Source organism: Lynx rufus, unplaced genomic scaffold (assembly GCF_022079265.1).
Source record: "Lynx rufus isolate CCGP_SWC_20201006 ecotype Redwood Valley unplaced genomic scaffold, mLynRuf1.p SCAF_51, whole genome shotgun sequence".
Classification (NCBI taxonomy): domain Eukaryota; kingdom Metazoa; phylum Chordata; class Mammalia; order Carnivora; family Felidae; genus Lynx; species Lynx rufus.
In genome coordinates, this window is record NW_025814869.1 from 1,019,545 (window position 1) to 1,025,911 (window position 6,367).

At 49.6% G+C, this 6,367-nt stretch overlaps 1 non-coding gene across 1 annotated transcript; it reads left to right on the forward strand.

Annotated features, from left to right (window-relative positions):
• The first annotated feature begins 1,473 nt into the window (after positions 1–1,473).
• TRNAQ-UUG (transfer RNA glutamine (anticodon UUG)) lies at positions 1,474–1,558 on the forward strand. Its single transcript has one exon. It is a non-coding gene; the product is annotated as a tRNA-Gln (tRNA).
• The last annotated feature ends 4,809 nt before the right edge of the window (positions 1,559–6,367 follow it).

The window sequence follows — 6,367 nt, forward strand, 5'->3', positions numbered from 1 at the left end:
ACACTGCGTGGTGCATAGTGCTGGATGGCTTTCAGCCCTGAATCACAGACATGGTGAGCTCGTAAGAGTGAATCACAGGGTCCCCTCCTTGAGTCTAAAGTGCGTGCCTAGGGTCGCCTGGGTGGTTCAGTCGGTTAAGTGCTCGACTTCAGCTCAGGTCACGATCTCACGGTTCGTGAGCCCGAGCCCCGCGTCGGGTTCTGTGCTGTCAGTGTGGAGCCTGGAGCCTGCTTTGGATTCTGTGTCTCCTTCTCTCTCTGCTCCTGCCCTGCTCATGCTCTGTCTGTCTCTGTCTCTCTCTCTAAGATAAACATCAAAAAACATTTTCTAAACAAATAAGTAAAGTGTGTGTCTAATTTGGTGGCCCAAATGCCTGTGGTTCAGGGTTTTCAGAGGGGTCTCCCCGACGCCACCCCATGAAGACAGGAAGCTGAAGCAGGTTTCTGTCCGGTCGTTTGGTTAAATGAAACTGCCCGGCCTCAGGAATGCTGTCGTACATTCCATGTCTGGTAGTGAGGGCAGGAGCCTGGAATTTGGTGGTGTCCTCTGTCCCTCCCTCTGTCCCCTTTCCCTTCCCTGCTCCCTCTTCTGGGAGTGGAGTGGGCTTGTCTTGGGGCGTGGGGGTGGGGAGGAACAAAGCTGGACTCTGTCCCCAGGGCTCCTGTGATCTTTGCTGACCCTGTCCTGCCGCAGTCAGAAATGCAAGGTGCCATCCACCCACCTAGGAGGGGCTCGTAATCCAGCGTGCCCTGACTACTACCAGCAGCCTGCCGGCCCCACTTCTCAGGAACACAGGGGCTCCTGGGGTCCCCAGGCAGGAGCGAGTGCTGGTCACTCATGCGGCTGGTTTCCCATGTCCTGGCCACACACAGTACATTGTTGCTGTTTTTAATAAAATCTGTGTTTGGGGAAGAGTTTGTGATCTACAGAGAAGTTGCGAAAGTGGCACAGAGCACCCCCATGTGCCCCACGCACCCAGTTTTCCCCTTGGTAGAGGGAATGGCGGTAGTTTTCTCCAGTGACCCAATATTGATACGTGACCACTAAGCTCGTATTTTATTCAGCTTTCCTTAGTTTTCCTCTGATGCCTTTTCCGTTGCAGGATTTCATCCAACACGCCACAACATACTCGGTTCTCTTGCTGCCTTGGGCTCCTCTTGACCGTGACCATTTCTCAGGCTTCCCTTGTTTTGAGCCGGGCTGGTTGGCTGTTGTGTAGAGTGCCCTGCTCTACAGGGCATTGCAGTGCAGTGCATTTGTCTGATATTTCTGTCACGGTGAAACTGAGGTTCTGGTTTTTGGGGAGGAAGATCACAGAGGTCAAGCAGCATTCTCATTACCCATAATGTTTTTTACTTTGATTTTCCAATTTTCCTAATTTTAGAAGTTAAGATTTTTCACATCTGCTTTGGAAATTTTGAACTCCAGGGGAGGAAAAGCATGGAATTTCCTTCTGAAACTCTTTTTGTGGGAGCCTGGGTGGCTCAGTCGGTTGAGCGTCTGACTTTGGCTCAGGTCATGATCACACTGCTTGTGGGTTCAAGCCCCACGTCGGGCTGGGTGCTGACCGCTCAGAGCCTGGAGCCTGCTTTGGATTCTGTATCTCCCTCTCTCTTTGCCCCTCCCTTGCCTGTGTTCTGTCTCTGTCTCTGTCTCTCAAAAATGAATGAACATTTAAAAAAAAATTTTAACTCTTTTGGCAAAGCAACTTTTTTATTGGAATTGTCCAGCTGGGGTGCAGTTATGGGCTGAATTTTTGTCCCCCCTCTAAATTCATGTATTGAAACCCTAATTCCTAGCCCCTCAAAATGTGATAGGGCATTTAGAGAGGTGACAAAATTAAATGAGGCTCTAATCTAACCTGATGGGGGTCCTGACATGAGGAGGAACAGACAGACACCAAGGATTCTTGCAGACAGAGGAAGGCCACGTGAGGAAAGTAGCTGTCTGCAAGCCAAGGAGAGCGGATGGATTTCTATTGTTTAGGCCACCCCATCTGTAGGATCCGAGCTGACTGATGTGGCGGGGTGGGGTGGGGTTGGCGATTACCGCTGCTGTGCTGTTTGGACGTTTGTAGACGTCATTGTTTTGGACAGGAAGCCTGCCCAGCATGTCCTATAGATACGTTATTTATTCTGTTCTGTTCTGTACACTACAAATATGTTAGGTTTCAGAATATGGCTGAATGAGGAAATAGGTTTCAGGGATGGCTTGAATTGATACGTTGTTGTGTGCACCTTCTCCCCACGTCAGCAAAGCTGTCCTTTGTCAGGGCACATCGTATTTTTTGTTTTTTTTTTTAAATTTTTTAAAATTTATTTTTGAGAGAGAGACAGAGAGTGAGCGGTGGAGGGGCAGAGAGCGTGGGAGACACAAAATCCGAAACAGGGTCCAGACTCAGAGCTGTCAGCACCGAGCCTGATGTGGGGCTCGAACCCACGAACCATGAGATCATGGCCTGAGCCGAAACCAAGAATCAGACACTTCACCGACTGAGCCACCTAGGTGCCCCGGGCAGATCTCATTCTGTTGGGCTGACAAATTACTGTCCTTCTCTAGAGCGGCAGGCATTGGCAAGCCATCTGTGTTAAGAGCCAGATTGTGGCGTTTTCGGTTTGTGGTGTGGCAGGCCACACGGTCGCTGGGGCAGGTGCTGAGTGCACCTGTTGGCCAGCCCTTGCTCTGTTGCGGGAGGACACAGAACCATGACTCTCTCTTGAGGCTGTTGTTTATTTTTGCGGTCATGTCGTTGCTTTTTTGTGTAGATGGGCCCATCTCTAGGTAACAGTGTCATGTTTTCTCTGGGAAGTTTTCCCGGGCATCTCCTCTGCAGGCCTGCTTCCCAAGTGCCATGTTGCCACAGAGCGTCTCAGAGAGATCGAGAGCAGCCCATCACCCTGACCAGCGGCCAGCCTGAGCCACTAGACTGGCTCACTGTTCTCCAGAGCATGTACCCCAATCCTGCCTTTGAAACTGCAGGGGAGTCCTCTCAAGCTAGCATCCCTCCTCCTAGATGGGTGTGTGTGTGTGTGTGTGTGTGTGTGTGTGTGTGTTCTTGAAAACAAAGGCTTTTATTGTCTCTAGTTGTGGGGAAGGATGAGGGGGTGGAAGCTTCCAGAATGGAAAGGGCTCAGAGCCCAGGGCTGAACCTTGTCTGCACGTCAGCCCTCCCTGGCCCCTCCTCACCCTCGTTTCTGCTTTTCTCTGCCCTCCAGTCCCTGTCTGCTGCAGACGCCCTTCCCCGCGAGTTACACATCATCCTTGGCAGCTGCCGTCCAGCCTCAGGGAAGGGGGATGACGAGGGACTCCGTGTGGCCCCTGTGCCTTATCCAGCTGCCTCCAGTGACTTGTTCTGCCTTGTTCTCCCTGCGGTCCCTGGGCCATGCAGAGCTGGCCTCGATTTTTTGTCCCCCCTCCCAGTGACCTAACCTCTGCTTCTGTACTCACCCATCCCCTTCCCATCCCAGTTCGCGACATCGTCTCAGGTACGTCCCTATATGCATCGAGTCCTGTCCCGGCTGGCTCCCCTTCCAGGTTATTAAAGTAGTCTCCTATGCTGGTCTTCCCCCTCCAGCACATCTATGAGCCTAGCTCTGTGTGTGCTCATTCCCTGCTTGAAATACTGTAGTGGCTCCTCCCTCGTGCACTGCTGACTTTTAAAAATAATCTGGGCAAACAGGCCAAGGTCACTCACCTGCCGTAGCCTGGATATCTGTATTTTCCTCTCTCTGAGCCTGTGGACTCAACTGAGAAAGCCTCTGTGTTGTTCCCTTTTATGACCCGCCTGCCACTGCCTGCCACTTCGGTTCCCGTGTTCCCTGTGCCCAGAACTGCCTGCCTCTCAAGGGTCCCGTGCCTCACCCCATCTGAAACACCCACCCCCTCAAATCCACCGTCTTCCTAGAGTTTTCAGTATTTGGTCCAAGTAGAGAAAGGCTCTCCCTGTGATTCCACTTGGAGCTTTGTTTTTATGTTTCCTATTTTATTTTATTTTATTTTATTTTATTTTATATTTTATTTTATTTTATATTTATTTTATTTTATATTTATTTTATTTTTTATTTTATTTATTTTTATTTTTATTTTATTTATTTTTATTTTTATTTTAGAGAGAGAGAGTGCACAAGTGGAGGAGATGGGCAAAGGGAGAGAGAGAGAGAGAGAGAGAGTGAGTGAGAGAGGGTGTGTATCCCAAGCAGGCTCCACACTCAGCTTGAAGCCTGATGTAGGGTTCGAGCCCATGACCTGGGATCATGATCTGAGCCGGATTCAAGAGTAGGATGTTCGGGGTACCTGGTGGCTCAGTTAGTTAAGCATCTGACCCTTGACTTCGGCTCAGGTTATGATCTCGAAGTTTGTGAGTTCGAGCCCCACATCAGGCTCCGAGCTGACAGTTTGGAGCCTGCTTGCGATTCTTTCTGTCCCCGTCTCTCTGCCCCTCCCCCGTTTCTCCCTCCAAATAAGTAAATAAACTTAAGAAAAAAAAAAAAAGTAGGATGCTCAACTGAGTCACCCAGCTGCCCCTGGAGCTTTGCTTTGTGACCTTTGCTTTGTGCCTGATACTGATGCTTTGTTTCACGTATACATGATTCCTCGGAGAACACTGGCTGCCCCTGTGGCATCCGTTCCCTCCCGAGGTACCCACCTAGTTCCCACCTTCCTGGGCTGTGTCCGGCTTTGGGCATGGACCTGACTGGTTTAGGGGGGGCCCACTGGTCTTTCCAGTGGTTTATTGTTGTTGTTTTGGTAGTGGGTATGTGTTTCCATTCTGGCCAGTAAAGTGGGTAGGGAGCTCTGGAGGGGGGCTTCAGGGAATAAATGCCCTGTCTTGTGCTGGGCACAAACCCAGAACAGAGGGGTAGGCCTCGCAGACCCCTTGGCAGAGGGTGGGCTCACCTGTGAGCTTCTAGGCTTCTCCCAGCCTCACTTTCTCGTTTTCAGTGTTTGTCCAGGAGATCAGAAAACTTGGACTTACTGTACCCTTAAAGCTCTATTGTGGTTTAATTGTAGAGGGATTCTCTAACACGTTTCATTTAGTGACTTGCATCGGGATGAATGACGGGTGATCCGAACATCCATTTCTTCAGGGCTCACTGGTGTTGTCAGGTTACTGTCAGGGAACCAGTAACGAGAGGTGAATTTATGCCTCACCATAAGCTGGAAAGTGCATGTTTGAACCGGGAGCCCTGCCGTGTTCAGCTGTCCGTTTCTCCAGCCTTCCGGAAGGCAGTGCAGTGGTGGTGGGTGTCTGGCTTTGTCCTGTTCCTACTTCCCTGTAGCCTGCTCTGTGAATATTCTCCTGTGCTGTTCCCCCACTAGCTCCCCTGGCCATCATGTCTCCGGTCCCACAACTGCCAAAATGTACGGCGGGGGGTGGGGGGCTGGCTGGCATCCTGGTTTCCTGAGGCTTTTGCTGAGATGCCTTTTATCAGTCAACATAACCTTGACCCCAGGGGCCCTAGGCGTCTTACCTAGGGAATGAACTGTCCTGTCGTTGCATACAGTTCTTGGACTGCAGCTCCCAGACACCAGCATTGTGATGGTAATGATGTACGCTGACCTAACATTGGCATATGGAGGTGCCAGTCTGCACCCCAAGAAGGAGCTGATTCCATCTAGAAAAGAACTTCTGGGGATCAGCTCCTATATGTTCTCTCAGTGTTACTGCTGTTTTTTAAAATTTATTTTCCTTTTATTTATTTTATTATTATGAAATAGTAGGTGCTCTTTATTTGTTAATATGTATCTTTTGGTAGTGAAGTAGAACTTGCATTCAGAAAAGTAAAAAATGACAACAGCTGGATGAATTTTCCTGGAGTGAACACGGCTGTGTAAGTCATTATCCAGATCAAGAGATCGAACTTTCCTGTTTCTATGTCCTAGGCCCCACAGGTGCCACTGAACCTCTCCCCTGAAGATGCTGTGTCTTAAATTTTCACACCATAGATTAGCCTCTATTTGACCTTTATGTAAACGAAATAAAAATATTCGTGTCCAGCCTTTTCACTCTTTTGTTTAGGAGATTGTAGCTATAGTAGCCCATTTTCTTTGCTGAACCACAGGGCCGTGTGTGTGTGTGTGTGTGTGTGTGTGTGTGTGTGTGTGTGTGTGTGTGTGTGTGTAAGGGGACTTTAGAAAATTCTCAGTGGCTTTGACATCCTTGTGGTCCCTTTTCATCCTTCCCCAGAGATGAGCCATCTTGAACACAGATTTGACATCTGTTGCCTCAGAGCCCACCCCTGGCTGCTCTGTGGCTGGGGTCTGCCTTCCAGAAGATTTATTGTTTTCTCGCAGACACTTTGTAACTACTTCAGTAGAGTGCTCAGATGCATGCTAGCTGCTTCTGCGGTTGATTTCCTTTCATGGA